This window comes from Bos grunniens, chromosome 10 (genome assembly GCF_055505025.1).
Source record: "Bos grunniens cultivar Pamir isolate PY7600 chromosome 10, Bosgru_T2T1.0, whole genome shotgun sequence".
Classification (NCBI taxonomy): Eukaryota; Metazoa; Chordata; class Mammalia; order Artiodactyla; family Bovidae; genus Bos; species Bos grunniens.
In genome coordinates, this window is record NC_141174.1 from 25,703,771 (window position 1) to 25,721,061 (window position 17,291).

General features: G+C 37.4%; 1 protein-coding gene across 33 annotated transcripts in view; it reads right to left on the bottom strand.

The window, feature by feature from the left end:
• The window catches only part of FUT8 (fucosyltransferase 8), a 361,102-nt gene that overhangs the window by 142,784 nt on the left and 201,027 nt on the right, over nt 1-17,291 (bottom strand). The gene's annotated exons all lie outside the window — the stretch shown is intronic.

A 17,291-nucleotide genomic window follows, 5' to 3' on the forward strand; every position in this document is an offset into this window, starting at 1 on the left:
CAGAAAAGAGTAAATCTGTAAGAACAATCTCTTTACCTGAATATTTAGGTAATTGAATGTTTTTCCAACCAGTCCATTCTGAAGGAGATCAGCCCTGGGATTTCTTTGGAAGGAGCTGGAACTCCAGTACTTTGGCCACCTCATGCGAAGAGTTGACTCATTGGAAAAGACTCTGATGCTGGGAGGGATTGGGGGCAAGAGGAGAAGGGGACGACAGAGATGGCTGGATAGCATCACTGACTTGATGGACGTGAGTCTGAGTGAACTCCGGGAGTTGGTGATGGACAGGGAGACCTGGCGTGCTGCTATTCATGGGGTCTCAAAGAGTCGGACATGACTGAGCGACTGATCTGATCTGATCTGATTACATTCACTGTGCAAAAAGATATATAGAATATCTTCTGGCCAAGATGAAGTAACAGAAGTCAGATTTATCATTAAGGCTGGAACAAGTGAAAACCCGGGACAGGGAGGCCTGGTGTGCTGCAGTCCATGGGGTCACAAAGAGTCAGACATGACTTGGCGACTGAACAACAACAACAAAAACACATGAAAACCCTGATAAAGCTTATGAAACAATGGTTTAATAAAACTGGAATCTGGAGAAAGATGGAGGGAAAAATAGGTGATTCTTGGCTTCAGTACTCCTCAGGAAGAGAGTAACTAGCAACTATTCACAGACTAGATACCTTTTTAAAGATCCCAGAACGAAAGGGTGAGTATGAAGTATCCCCTTCAACCATAAAAGCTGAGAAAAAGGGCATTAGAAGAGCAAGAGGAGTGATTTCACGTTGACCACCTCCCCGACCCCAACCCTCGCCAGCTCAGTGCAGTGCTGTACTGAAGAGATCCCCTGGGCCTAAAGTTTTTCCTGCAGAAAAAAAAAGAGTGTAAGAGGACATGAAGCTTCCCCAGCATTCCAGATGCTTCCTGGGAGGCCCACTTAAGTACTTCATGGGGACTACTAGGAGAATCAGCTAGAGATAGAGGAGGAGGAAAGGGCTCACAGCAGTCAGTGCGCAGATCTTGGCAGACTGCATTCCTACTAGGAGTTGGGCCTGAACTGAGATCCTGATCAAGCGACTCTGACCTCTTGCAGAGCTGAACTCATGACCTCAGCTGGTCTGGGAATTTGGCTGGCAGTTCTGCATGGTTGGTTCCTCAGCCAGAGGGCTGTCTTGGAGGAGGAGCAAATTCTAGGGCTCTGCCGATACAGGGAAGCAAGTCAGCAGCCCTACTCAACTGCTGAGCATAGCCTTCAACCCCACCTTGAGCAGGAAGCCTGGCCTGAGATGCTAGGCAGTCACTAGGCACATCCTATGGCCACCCAAGCAGGGAAGAAAGTCACTGGCCACATGCAACCACTGAGCATGGCCTCCAATCCCATCCAACAGTGAAGACTGGCAAAAGATGCCACACAGTTGTGGGCAGCCATGAAGAACATCCTATGGCCTACTTAGGAGGAAAGCAAGTCAGCAGGCCCACCCAACTGCGAAGCCCAGTATACTGCCAACCTGACCAGGAAGCCTGGCCAGGGCCCTGAGGCAGCCACAGAGCCCATTCTGCAGGTCTGTTCAAGCAGAGAGCTGAGCCAGAAGCACCACTCTGCTGCTGAACATAGTCTCCAGCCTCATAGGTGACTGGAGACCCTGGTCTCTGAAGCCTATCCTATAAGCCCATTCAAGTGGACAGACAAGCCAGCAGCCCGGCCCAACTACAGAGCATGACCACTGGTCCTGTCTGACTGAGAAAGTCCAGACAGTGTCCCTCGACAGCTTTGAAGCCTAGCTTCTGGTACTGACTATGTGGAGACCAGCCCTTGGTGCTGTACAGCAGCACAGCATAGCCTACAACCCATTTATTTGCTGAGCATGGCTTGAAAACCTACCCAGTTTGAATGTCCAGGTAACCACCTCACCTAATCATAAAGCATAACCTATGGCCCCACCCAACCAGTGAGTCCAAAAAGCAACCCCTCAACCACTGAGCATAGCCTCCAGCTCCACCCAACTGTGGGGTACAACTGGCAGCCTACCTGGCCAAGAAGCCCAGCAAGAGACTGTCAAACAGCAGAATACAGACAATAGCCTTCTAAATTACAGAACCCAGCCTATAGGCCCACCCAGTTTTGGGGCACAGTGTATGTCCCAGTCTGATCTAGGAGTACACCCTGAGTTCCCGTCTGATCATAAAGCTCTGTGTATGGCTTTAACTGAATACAGAGTCTTGTCAATGGTGTCATCAAGTCAGGGGGCATAGCTTGAGGCCCCATACAACCATGGATGAATGTGGAGCTCAGTGTATGGCCCTGCTCATTCCCAAAATGCAAACAACAGCACTCTCTGGACAGCAGGCTAGAGAACATTGCCCACAGCCCTGCCTGACTAGGTGACTACAGAGCCTAGCAAGTAGCCCTACCCGAATGCAGATCTCAGCTAGCAGTTCAGTCTGAAAATGTGAAGCCCAGCTCTGAGACCTACCCAAATGCAGAAAAATAACACTTGCTCTGTCCCTCAACTTCAGAGCACACACAGTAGCCTTCTCTAACTCATGTTATGAATGTAAGCACTCCTTGTCTAAGGCTGCTACCAGCTGCCCATCCAGAACCCTAAGCTGAGCTGACTGGTAAAGGTCTCTCCCTGCTTAAGTAATTCAGTAAAGGCTGGAAAAGACGCCACTTTCTCAAAGGAGAATATATCCACACAAGGACAGAAGGATCATGAGGAATCAGGTAAATATAAAACCACCAAATGAAACTAATAAAGCTCCAATCACTGTACCCAAAGAAATGAAGATCTGTCAACTGTCTAACAAAGAACTGAAAGCAATCCTCTTAAAAAAATTCAGTGAACTGTGAAAAAACATAGCTAATAAAAATTAGGAAAACAATGCATGTAACAAAATTGTGAATTCAATAAGAAAACAGAAACCATAACAACAACAACAAAAAACCCGGAAACCTAGACCTGAAAAATACAATGACTAAAGAATTCAACAAAAAGCTTCAACAACAGACTTGATGAAGCGAAGAATTAGCGAACCTAAAGACAGCTCGTTTGAAATTATCTAGTCAGAGGAGCAAAAAGAAACAAAAAGAGTGAAGAAAGACTAAGGAAATTATATATTCCCCAAATCAAATTATAAATTCCATAAGCAAAGCAATCTATGATTACTGGAGTTCTAGCAGGAAAAGAAAAAGAGGAAGGGACAGAAGGCTTATTTTTAAAAATATCCAACTCTGGTGAGTTATTTGAACATCTAAATTCATGAAACTTGTAAGTCCCCAAGTAGAATATCTGAGGGAGTTTAATAAGGGTGCAGAATTCAAAATCAACATATAAAGTTCAATGTATTTTTATATTTAGGAAAAAACAATGGGAAACTGATATTTCAAAGCACATTATTACTTATAGTAACAAAATCATGAAAAAATTAAATATGATGCAGTAAAAGATATATAAAATCTACAAAGCAAAAATGATGAACTTTGCTTAGAAACTGACAGGCCAATTCTAAAATTCATATGGAACGGCAAACACCTAAAACAAATCTGTGAAAGACTAAGAAAACTGAAAGACCAACACTATCTGATATCAAGATTGTAAAGTTACAATAATCACTATAGCGAGATACCGGCATAAAGATAAATGAAGAAATCAACGAAACAGAATAGAGTCCAGGAATAGGACCACACGTAGTATGCAAAACTGATTTATTATAAAGTCACAGCAATTTAGTGGGGAAAGAATAGCTTTTACAACAATAAAACTCATAGAAGAAAACAAAAAATTATACCTTGATGATCGTCAGTTAGGCAAAGTTTTCTTAGATATGACACCAAAGCATGATCCATAAAAGAAAGAACTGATAAATCAGACTTCACTGAAATTAAAAACTCTTTATTTAAAAAGACACTGTTAAGACAATGGTGAGACATGACACAGACTAGAAGAAAATATTTGCAAATCTCATATCTGTTAAAAGATTTCTGTCTAAATTATATAAAGGATCCAATCATCAGAACACAACCCAAGCGGGGGGAAAAAAAAATGGGAAAAGATTTGAATAGATACTTCACACACACACAAAATAAATTAAAAAAAACATAAGCATATTAAAAGATTAAACATCAATAGTCATCAGAGAATGAAAGGAAAGCAGACTGTGTGGCTGGCCTATTTCACTGATTATATTTAATGTCATGGAATATGAAACAGGGTTTCCTGTAGATAATCTTCATTCCTATTAAAAATGTCAACATGTTCATGTTTTCTAATATTACGCATATTTCAAAACTTATGAAATTCTCTGGAATAAAACATTTGAAGAAAATCTTTCAAACATGATGTCCTTCTAATACACAAACATAAGCCACTTTTCAGGGAATTCAGTGGCTCTGTTCAAAAACATAAAAATCAGTAAATTCCTGCTTTGTGGTCAGAATATGAGAAACAGTGAATCTTGTAGCCTAAGTGTTATGATTACACAGGTCTCTCAGAAAAATTAAACTTTTCTCATCAGAAATATATTTAATAGTTCATTTAAAATAGGTTGCCGTTCTTAAATATTAATACTTCCAATGATTTTGCCATGAATGCTGAAACAATAAAGATCTTTGTTAAGAAAAAGAACCTAGGCACAAATAAACAATATTAGGAATGAAAAGAGAATTACAAGCACAGATACAGAATTTTAACTCATCACAAAATACTACATTTTCAGGCACTTAATGTTAAGATATGGAAAAAAATAACTTCTAGAAGAAACTGAAATATCAAAATAGATTCAAGAAGAAACAGAAATTTAGTCAGTAATCCAAAAGCTATTTAAGTTAAAAAAAACTCTAGGACCAGGCATTTTTATATATTAGTTTCATAAATATTCATAAAATAGTTATATAAATTTTTTCCTACGGAATATAAAAAGAGAAGTTCCAAACTCCCACTCCTGAAATTAGTATAAAATTGATAGAAAAGTGGTATAAAGGTCAAGAAAAGGAAAATTAAAGGCCAACAAAAAATTTGTTTTCAAAATCCTAAGTGATATATCACCATGGCAATGTTTTAAAAAATATACCATGACCAGACTTTATCAAGAATATCTAGTTGGTTTATAACTAGAAAAGATACTAATGTAAATTCAATGAAATAACAAGTTAAAGGCAATAATAAAATTACCATCTCAACAGAAACAGGAAAAAAATCATTTGACAAAAGTTAAAATTTATCCACTATAAAATTCTTAAGGAATAGAAGGTAAACTCCCTAAGTTGATAAGGAGTATGTATCAAAAAATTCACAGTAAAAATCACTGTGGATCAAAATTAAAAGTATTCCTTTTAAAGTTAGAAACAGTAGAAGAAATGTCTGCCATCACTGCTCTGCTGTTCTGGAAGTCTTAGTCAATGCAGTAAGAAAGAGTAAGACTTACAATATAGGAAAGGAAGAAACAACTGTTGATATTCACAGATGATATGATCTTTAATGTAGAAAATCCAATATAATCTACAAACTAACTGCACTAAGACAGTTCAAGGAAATTTCTAGACACAGTATTAAGATATAAAAAATTAGTTTACTGTCCCTAAACAATAACCACAAATTACAAAATGTATCTCTTAAATACATCACATTTAAAATAACAAACAAAATGATAAGGAAGGAATAAACCTAAACAATAGTAAGATATGCATGACAAATATCATATATTTTCTGAAGAAGTAATCACAGCCCAAATTGACCGGATATAATTCTAATAAAAATTATAAAAGGATCTTTTAATTGAATGATCAGATCAGATCAGTCGCTCAGGTGATCCTAATACTCATATAAATCACAAAAATCCTCAGAGATTAGAAATTTTGCAAAATAGTAAATGGGTGGAGGATTTACCCAATCAGATTAACTAAATATAATACAAAACAGTATGGTACTGGCAAAAAATCAGATAAATTAATGGAACTTAAGAATAAAGTTCCCGGAGACAGATCCCAACATATATAACAGAGGTATCATTCTAAATTACTAGGGAAAGATAAATTATTCAATAAATGATTGCTTAGAGAGCTGGGTTCCTACTTGAAAAATGTGAAAATTTAAATAATCAGACAATCAAAACTTTAAAATTTTAGAAGAAATTTTATATTCTTCATGACCTTGGGTCAGAGATGGATTTCTTAAACAAGGATTTAAAAGCCTAAACCTTAAAAAGAGAGACTGATAAACTTAACTGCCTTAAATAGGAATAGAAAAATGTATGCAATAAAGTTTATAGAATGCAAGAGGATAATGGAAATTATCTAAATTATTATCTAGATAATATAAAGAACTCCGTCAAATCTATAAGAAAAGACAAACTGATAGAAAAATGTACAAAATAGATGACCATGCAATCCACAGCTGAGAACTTTAATGATTAATAATTCTGAGGAGTGATCAACTTCAAAATTTTAGTTGCCAGGATATTCAAATTAAAACAGGTATCTTTTCTCACCTATTAGAATGATAATAATTAAGAGTATAAGATTGAATGTTGGTGAGATGCAGAGTAATTAGAACTCTCATATGCTGTATTAGTTTGCTAGGGCTGCCATAACAAAATACCATAAGCTGCTAGCTCATACAAAACTATTTTCCCATAGTTGCTGCTAAGTCGCTTCAGTCATGTCCGACTCTGTGTGACCCCATTGACGGCAGCCCACCAGGCTTCCCCGTCCCTGGGATTCTCCAGGCAAGAACACTGGAGTGGGTTGCCACTGCCTTCTCCGATGCATGAAAGTGAAAAGTGAAAGTGAAGTTGCTTAGTCGTGTCCAACTCTTAGCGACCCCATGGGTTGCAGCCTACCAGGCCCTCCTCCATCCATGGGATTCTAGGCAAGAGTACTGGAGTGGGTTGCCATTGCCTTCTCCATTTTTCCCCCCATAGTTAGGAAGGCTAAAAGTTCAAAATCAAGGTGTTGACAGGTGTAGTTTCATCTGAGGCCTCTCTCTTTGGCTTGTAGATGTCCAACGGGTAAATAAAAAGATGCTTCAAAATCACTGATTATTAGAGAATACAAATCAAAACTACAATGAGGTATATATCATCTCACACAGGTCAGAATGGACATTATCAGAAAGTCTACAAATAATAAATGCTGCGAAGGATGTGGAGAAAAAGGAAGTGTCACATACTATTGGTGGGAATGTAAACCAGCGCAGGCACCACAGAAAACGATACAGAGGTTCCTTGAAAAACTACAGATAGAGTTACCATGTGATCCAGCAATCCCACTCTTGGGCATTTATCCAGAGAAAATTCTAATTCTAAAAGATACATGCACCCCAATGTTCACAGCAGCACTGTTTACTAAAGCCAGCACATGGAACCAACCTAAATGTCCACAGACAGATGAATGGACAAAGAAGATGTGGTACATATATACAAAGGAATATTACCCAGTCACAAAAAGAAACGGAAGTATGCCATTTGTAGAAATGTGGATGGACCTAGAGACTGTCATGCAGAGTGAAGTAAGTAAAATGAAGACAAATATATGATATCACTTATATGTGGAATCTAAAAAAATGATATAAATGAATATAATATATACATACATATATGTGTATATAATATACATATATATGTTTTTGTGTATGTGTCAGTCACTCAGTCTTGTCCGACTCTTTATGATCACATGGACTGTAGCCTACCAGGCTCCTCTGTCCATGGCATTCTCCATGCAAGAGTCCTGGAATGGGTTGCCATTTCCTTCTCCATACACACACACACACACACACACACTCATTTTACACACACACACATATATACATAACTGAATCACTTTGCTGTATACCTGAAATTAATACAACTTTGTAAATCAACTATACTAAACTATATATACAAATATATAATTACAACTTTAAAAAGAAAAAAAAGAATATTGCTGTAAAAATATCAAGTAAAATGTCTTTTATTTAGACAAGATTAACTAACATAGTTGTTCATCATCTGCCTAAACTTTGTCATTGCCATGGAAGACTAGAACTGCTAAGATCAGATCATTTCACCCAATAAAAAGAATTATTTTAAAAAGCAATCTATAATCTATATTTTTGGCATCTTGCCAATAAACTACTAGGATACTATAAAGTTGGACCATTTATAAATATGAACTAAACTGGCTGAAAATTAGAATTATACTCAGTAATTCACATATGCTCATTTTTTTAAATTTGTCTGTTGGTTTTTTCAGTTAGTTAAACAGGCACTAATGGGACTAAAATATTTCCAGAAAAACCACAAAAAATAAATACATTTATTCAAATGTCAAGCTTTGTCAAATTAGATAAATGGAAGACATCTATCTATTGAGAGAAAATATTATTTTATTCAAATGAACTGCTGCTTGTGGTTATGCTTATTCATTGGTTATGCTTATTCATTTTACAGAGTATGTAAAAATGTAAATGGAACCCAAGGGTTGGTAGAAGGGTCAAGCAACGACATCAGTTTTAACAGAATAATCACATGGGAAAATCTGGATTGAAATTCAGCTCTAAGATACTGTGATATCAACATTAAGTAGGTCTTAGGCTCAATTCTCCAAGGAAATCTGTGTCGATGTTTATTTTGACAAGTGAAATAGAAAGTGTAAACTAGACCATGGTTTCATTATCCAGAAGCCAAAAACAGAACAATCTAGACTGACAGTTGTCCCTGCTCACTTCAGATATGAGAAAAGTATCCTTGTTAACACAAAGAATTTTGGGTAAGATTTACAAATCAGGTAAACTGAGGGGGTGGAAAAGATATTCCATGCAAAAGAAAATCAGAAGAAAGTGGAGTAGCAATACTTGTATCAGAAAAAAATAGATTTTAAAATAATGACCGTTACAAAAGACAAGAAAGGATACTACATAATGATCAAAGGATAAATCCAAGAACATGACATAACAACTGTAAATATATATGCACCCAACACAGGACTTCCCTGGTGGCTCAGACGGTAAAGAATCTGCCTGCAATGCAGGAGACCTGGGTTTGATTCCTGGATGGGGAAGATCTCCTGGAGAAAGGAATGGCAACCCACTCTAGTATTCTTGCCTGGAGAATTCCATGGACAGAGAAGCCTGGCAGCTACAGTCCATGGGGTCACAAAGAGTCAGACACGACTAAGTGACTTAATACTTCCACCCAACAGAGGCATACCTTAATATATAAGGCAAGTGCTAACAGCCATAAAAGGGGAAGCTGTGACACAATAATAGTGGGGGACTTTAACACCTTATCTATACCCACAGACAAATCAGACAGAAAATTAATACGAAAATACAAGCCTTAAATGACATATTAGACTAGAGAGACTTAACTAATACTTATAGGACATTCAATAGGAAAGCAGCAGAATACACTTTCTTCTCAAATACACATGGAACATTCTCCAGGATAGATCACATTTTGGGTCATAAATCAAGCCTCAGTAAATTTAAGAAAACTAAAACCGTACCAAGCATCTTTTCTGACCATAGCACTAAGAAATTAGAAATCAGTTACAGGGGAAAAGAAAAACCACAAACACATGGAGACTAAATAATATGCTACCAAACAATCAAGAGATCATAGAAGAAATCAAAGAGGAAATAAAAAATACCTAGAAACAAATGACAATGAAAACACAATTCAAAATCTATGAGGTGAAGTGAAGTCGCTCAGTTGTGTCCGATTCTTCATGACCCCATGGACTGTAGCCTACCAGGCTCCCCCATCCATGGGATTTTCCAGGCAAGAGAACTGGAGTGGGTTGCCATTTCCTTCTCCAGAGGATCTTCCCCACCCAGGGGTCAAACCCCGGTCTCCTGCATTGTAGGCAGATGCTTTACTGTCTGAGCCACCAGGGAAGTCAAAATCTATGGGGCACAGCAAAAGCAATTCTAAAGGCGAAGTTTATACCAATATAATCCTACCTCAAGAAATAAGAAAAATCTCAAACAACCTATCCTTACACCTAAAGCAACTAGAGAAAGAAAACAAACAAAACCCAAAGTTAGTAAAAGGAAAGAAATTATAAAGATCATAGCAGAAATAAATGAAATAGAGATGAAAACAACAGCAAAGATCAATGAAACTAAAAGCTAGTTCTTTGAGAAGATAAACAAAATTGATAAATGTTTAGTCAGACTCATCAAGAAAAAAAAGAGAGGATCCAAATCAATAAAACTAGAAATGAAAAAGGAGAAGTTACAATGGACACTACGGAAATACAAAGGATCATATGAGATTATTACAAACAACCATATGCCAATAAAATGAACAACCTAGAAGGAATAGATAAATGCTTAAAAGAACAACCTTCCAAGACTGAACCAGGAAGAAACAGAAAATATGAAGAGACCATGGTTCTACCCATGGTTATCAGTTATCAAGTTATTCTACTTTTAATGTTTATTGGGTTTTGGATAAATTTCTACATTTCAACGTTTCTCAATAGTAACAGCTAATTTACCTCATATTCTCAAAAGGGCAAGGGTCTGGTGAGAATATTTTCTGGGCACTGCATTTACAGCAGATTATTGAATTTTTGTCAGAGTTTATGTATCAAGCAGGCCCACTAAAATAAACTATTATTGGAACACTCTTCTTATAAATTAAGAAAGCAGTGAATGACAATATTAAGAAATGCAAAGACCATGGTTGTCTGCCAGTTCAAATCTACTGCAAATCTTTTAGATTTGTCAGATTCAAAAGATAAAATGATAATACTGTTATTACTAGCTCAGTAAGTGAAACAGAACCCATATAACAAAACACTGAAAACCTTGCAAACCACAGAGCACCTCTGGATGTCTGGCCCAGGAACATATCCCCAAATCCTTCTAAGCAGATGCTCCCTCTAACACAGTGGTAAGGTCATTATACAACAAGGGCACAAACTTGAATAGCTTGCTGATAACCCATTACCAGCCATTTCTGAGGATGAGTAAAAATTTAGAACATCTTAGAAAACACTCATTTTGGAAAACACATTTCCCAAAGAGTACTTTTGTCTCCTTTTCAGGTATACCTCCAATTTTTAAGAAATGCTTTAAGAAAAGGCAGAGTTGAACCACTTAAAAGTATGCATGGAAAGGAGGGTAAAAACACAAATAATTCTCAGTGAGTTTAGGTTTTCTCTTTTCTCCTCTCCTCCAACTTTTTCAGAAAAATTATATTCCTGATATAGAGTGGATACCATATTCTGAAAACATATATTTTTCTCTTTTTGCTGATGACTGGTTCTGTTTTTGCTTATTTTCCATTTATAAGGTGGGAAACTGGGCTTAGGCAAAAATTAAGTTTTCATATTAAATGGCTTGTTTAAAAAAAGTTCAAAAATTCTTAAGATATCTGTAAATTTTTACTAAAATTCTAAGTAAACTAAGGATAAGACCACTAACCAAACAAACTAGTCTAGATTTAAACAAATGCATACATATACTCTTTTTCAAACACACACACACACATACATGCACAGAGACACATCTAAAGATATAAACATGTATACTTAGAACTCTTTTAAATTAAACAAATTGACAGATTGCAAGGACTATAATATTTGGGGGCTTCTGTTTATTTGCTTCTTTGGGCAGAGAAAAGCTTATTGCAAACACGAAGCAAAGAGAATATGCAGTTTGCACTAAAAAACCTTGATCTCCAGGACTGTAATGTTTTTAAAGTAAGGGTAGGTTTCATTAGTCCATCTTAACACTTATCACTGAACTGCTGGTTTCCAAAACACTCAACTTTGCATAGCAAGTTCTGTTGTTGTTTTTTAAATTTACTCCCTACTCTTCTTCTACATCAATAATGAAAATAATAGCTATTATCATATATGGTACTCTCATTATTTTCAAGGTACTATGATTAACATTTAACAAAACTATTTATTTCATTTACAACAACTCAGAACAATCAAGAAAAAAGAGGTATCCTTATAGCTATGAAAGTGAGGTTCAGAGAGGTTAAGCAACTTTGTTCAAGGTTCCAAAGCTAATAAGCGGTGTAGCCAGAACCGGAATCCAAGCTTCTGTTATTCTTCCCTTCTGTTAGTTAACAGAATAAATCAAAATACACGAAGGACAAATTCACTGTGAGATGGCATAAGCTATAAATATCCATCTCAATGTTACCAGGATATATTTGTCCAGGTAGGGCAGTGATGGTAGAGCTAATTATCCTCAGTTGCTTTAAAATATAGACAAAGAGTCTCTAGGCCGCCAAAGAAAACTTTGGTTAAAGCATGTCCTTTACTCCAAGCCAAGCCACTCTGGGATATATAACATTCTAGTCAGTGTGAATAATTTAGATTAATTCATCACCCTCACTGTAAAGATCATTTGTATCAGTGTCTTCTTAACTGCTGGTTAGGGTAGCTGTACAAAGGTTAAAACAATAGGTTCTAGAGGAAGACGGCCTTTGATCAGGGTCCTACTAGCTATGGGACTCTAAACAAGTTATTTAACCTTAGAAAGGTTATTAATACATTTATAATAATTTCCTTAAATAACCATAATATTTATAATAATTTCCCTATCTGCACTATGAAAATAACAATCACACCACAAAGACTCATGTTGAAGAAGAAATGCTTCAAAATAGTGGGGGCTCAATAAATGTTACCTATTAACATTTTTACCATGTCCTACTGTAGAACAGCATATACTATTATGGAATATCTTTATAGTACCTTCCTAAAATTTTATAAAGATTATAAAGAATATGAAGTTTTGTCATATGAATTCAGCTGCTGCGATAACTAGAAAGACTGATCTTTAAAAAGAAAAGTAGTAATAAAATTCTCCATATCAAGAAAAGGGAACCCTCTTACACTGTTGGTGGGAATGCAAACTAGTACAGCCACTATGGAGAACAGTGTGGAGATTCCTTAAAAAACTAGAAATAGAACTGCCTTATGATCCAGAAATCCCACTGCTGGGCATACACACTGAGGAAACCAGAAGGGAAAGAGACACGTGTATCCCAATGTTCATTGCAGCACTGTTTATAATAGCCAGGACATGGAAGCAACCTAGATGTCCATCAGCAGATGAATGGATAAGAAAGCTATGGTACATATACACAATGGAGTATTACTCAGCCATTAAAAAGAATACATTTGAATCAGTTCTAATGAGGTGGATGAAACTGGAGCCTATTATACAGAGTGAAGTAAGCCAGAAAGAAAAACACCAATACAGTATACTAACGCATATATATGGAATTTAGAAAGTTGGTAACAATAACCCTGTATACGAGACAGCAAAAGAGACACTGATGTATAGAACAGTCTTATGGACTCTGTGGGAGAGGGAGAGGGTGGGAAGATTTTCAGAGAATGACATTGAAACATGTATAATATCATGTATGAAACGAGTCGCCAGTCCAGGTTCGATGCACAATACTGGATGCTTGGGGCTGGTGCACTGGGATGACCCAGAGGGATGGTATGGGGAGGGAGGAGGGAGGAGGGTTCAGGATGGGGAACACATGTATACCTGTGGCGGATTCATTTCGATATTTGGCAAAACCAATACAATATTGTAAAGTTTAAAAATAAAATAAAATTAAAAATAAAATAAAATAAAATTCTCCATATTAAACTAAGTGTTTACACAGGACCCTGCTTGGAAAACTCAATAAACTAGAATATAATAAGTCCTATGAGAGAAATTTTCACAAATTTTAAGCTATGATCTACTTTTTTAAAAAGAATATCGTAAGTCTTCAAAGAATTGTGTAGTTTCTTATCTGGTTTCTTAATATGCTATTTTGAAGACATTAGCTGAAAACTATCAAGATAGTAAGTAAGATTTAGTAACTTCCCTAGCTATTCTGCACACTCACACCATAGTCTCCAAGGAAAATCTGAAGGAATATGAAAGAAGGGTGGCTTTTAAAAATTTTGGTCACATTAAAATAGCCTATCACATGAAGAAAGGAATACAATCCTTCCCCAGAACACCAGCCTTGATAGCTGCTGCAAGTGAATTAATAGATCTGGAAAGAATTCTATAAAAATTATACACCAGTATCAAGAATTCTGATTGAACAATGCTGCTGTCAAAGCAATGACTAATAAGTACATTTAACCTTCATGCATACTCACACCAAGTAAAAATTGTGATTTTCCTAATATAGATCTATAGTTAAAAATCATAACACATCAAAATTATACCTTTCCATTTTACATATGCATTTACATGGAATCATCTCTGTGTATATTTATTTAAGCTAAGTTAAAAAATAACCATTTCAAAGGTCAAAAAAAATCAACACAATCTAAGTGGAACAGAAATTAACTGCAATTCTACTGACAAAGATTAGATTTGAGATCGGCAATTTGTCAGTTTATTTTGCAAACTTCATTTCCATTGTTTGTTATTGATGTTCAGTTGCTCAGTCATGTCCAGCTCTTTGTGACCCCGTGGACAGCAGCATGCCAGGCTTCCCTGTTCTTCAACATCTCCCTGAGTTTGTGCAAACTCATGTCCACTGGGTTGATGATGCCAGCCCACCTTTATCATCCTTTATCACCCTCTTCTCCTCTTGTCCACAATCTTTCCCAGAATCAGGGTCTTTTCCAATGAGTTGGCTCTTCACATCAGCTGGCCAAGGATTGAAGCTTCACCATCAGTCCTTCAGATGACTATTCAGGGTTGATTTCCTTTAGGATTTACTGGTTTGATCTCCTTGCAGTCCAAGGGACTCTCAAGAGTCTTCTCTAGTACCACAGTTTGAAAGCATCAATTTTTCAGGACTCAGCCTTCTTTATGGTCCAGCTCTCACATATGTACATGACTCCTGGGAAAACCATAGGTTTGACTAGACGGACCTTTGTAGGCAAAATGATGGCTCTGCTTTTTAATATGCTGTCTAGGTTTACCACAGCTTTTCTTCCAAGGAGCAAGTATCTTTTAATTTCATGGCTGCAGTCACCATCCACAGTGATTTTGGAGTCCAAGGAAATAAAGTCTGTCACTGTTTTCATTGTTTCTCCATCAATTCGTCATGAAGTGATGGAGTGGATGCCCTGATCTTAGTTTTTTGAATGTCGACTTTTAAGCCAGCTTTTTCTTTTTTTTTTTTTTGTTTACACATGCATACCAACACACAGAATTTCTAAAGTCTTCACTCTTCACTTGTACATGCTCTTTTTTGCATTTTTCCCTGCCCTTCTTTCTTTTTTTTTTAAATTTTATTTTATTTTTTAACTTTACAATATTGTATTGGTTTTGCCATATATCAAAATGAATCCGCCACAGGTATACATGTGTTCCCCATCCTGAACCCTCTTCCCTCCTCCCTCCCCATACCATTCCTCTGGGTTATCCCAGTGCACCAGCCCCAAGTATCCAGTATTGTGCATCGAACCTGGACTGGCGACTCGTTTCATATATATTATACATATTTCAATGCCATTCTCCCAAATCTTCCCACCCTCTCCCTCTCCCACAGAGTCCAAAAGACTGTTCTATACATCAGTGTCTCTTTTGCTGTCCTGTATACAGGGTTATTGTTACCATCTTTCTAAATTCCATATATATGCGTTAGTATACTGTATTGGTGTTTTTCTTTCTGGTTAAGCCAGCTTTTTCACTCTCCTCTTTCATCTTCAACAAGAGGCTCTTTAATTCCTCTTTGCTTTCTGCCATTAGAGTGGTGTCATCTGCATATCTGAGGTTACTGATATTTCTCGCAGCAATATAAATCTTCATTCCAGCTTATGATTCATCCAGCCCTGCATTTCACATGATATACTCTACGTATAAGTTAAATAAGCAGAGTGACAATATAGCCTTGATGTACTCCCTTCCCAATTTTGAACCAGTCCAGGGTTCCACGTCTGGTTCTAACTCCTGTTTCTTGACCAGCATATATGTTCCTGCATTCAGGTAAGGTGGGCTTCCCTTGTGGCTCAGCTGGTAAAGAATCTGCCTGCAATGTGGGAGGCCTGGGTTTGATCCCTGGGTTGGGAAGATCCCCTGGGAAAGGGAAAGGCTACCCACTCCAGTATTCTGGCCTGCTGCTGCTGCTGCTAAGTTGCTTCAGTCGTGTCCGACTCTGTGTGATCCCACAGACGGCAGCCCACCAGGCTCCCCCGTCCCTGGGATTCTCCAGACAAGAACACTGGAGTGGGTTGCCATTTCCTTCTCCAATGCATGAAAGTGAAAAGTGAAAGTGAAGTCGCTCAGTCGTGTCCAACTCTAGCGACCCCATGGACTGCAGCCTACCAGGCTCCTCTGTCCATGGGATTTTCCAGGCAAGAGTACTGGAGTAGGGTGCCATTTCCTTCTCTGAGTATTCTGGCCTAGGGGCTGCAAATAGTCGGACACAACTGAGCGACTTACACTTTCACAGGTAAGGTGGCCTGGTATTCCACTGTTATTAAGTTTATATAGCCCAGATGATATTACAGTAAACTGATACTTTACGACACATACAAGGACAAAGTAAATATGTTGTTTGAAAACAAAAAGCACTTTATAAAACAGTAACCATCTTATCATTGCTAAGGAATTTCTGGAAGACTCAGTGAAGATATGCTACAGTATCAGGTGAAACATATTAATAAAATAACCACAAATATTATCTGTTGCTTTGAAAGAAAAAGGAAGGGAGGTGGAGAAGGGAGGGATCTTGGGAAGGAACAAGTGCAAAACACTCAATACATCCACAAATGATAATTCTCCACTCAGACAGCAGCTACCATATCATATCCATATCCTATGAATAAACATGTCATGACCCAGCCCAAGTGCTGACCTATAGTAAATGCTCAAAAAATGGCTATCAAATGAATGATGCATTAAAGAATGGCTGGAGATAGTTTCCCAACAAGTTTCTCCTCCCCCTAAAAAAGACACAAATACATAAAATGTTATTTCCATTGCTAATAACCCACTCAGGTTCAAACAAAATTGTAGTAAATCACTGAATGGCAGGTCCACATGGATTATTTTAGAGGAGAAGGTGATTAACATAGTCTGCAAACTTCCACTAGTATCATTACTAGAAACTGTCGGCGTTAAGTCACTAAGTCAGTCGTGTCTCTTTTTGCAACCCCATGAATTGGAGTCTGCCAGGATCCTTTGTCCATGGATTTCCCAGGCATGAATACTGGAGTGGAATTTCCTCCTCCAAGGGATATTCCCAAACCAGGGATCGAACTTGAAGCATTGGTAGACATATTCTTTACCACTGAGCCTCTTTTTGCAACCCCATGAATTGGAGTCTGCCAGGATCCTTTGTCCATGGATTTCCCAGGCATGAATACT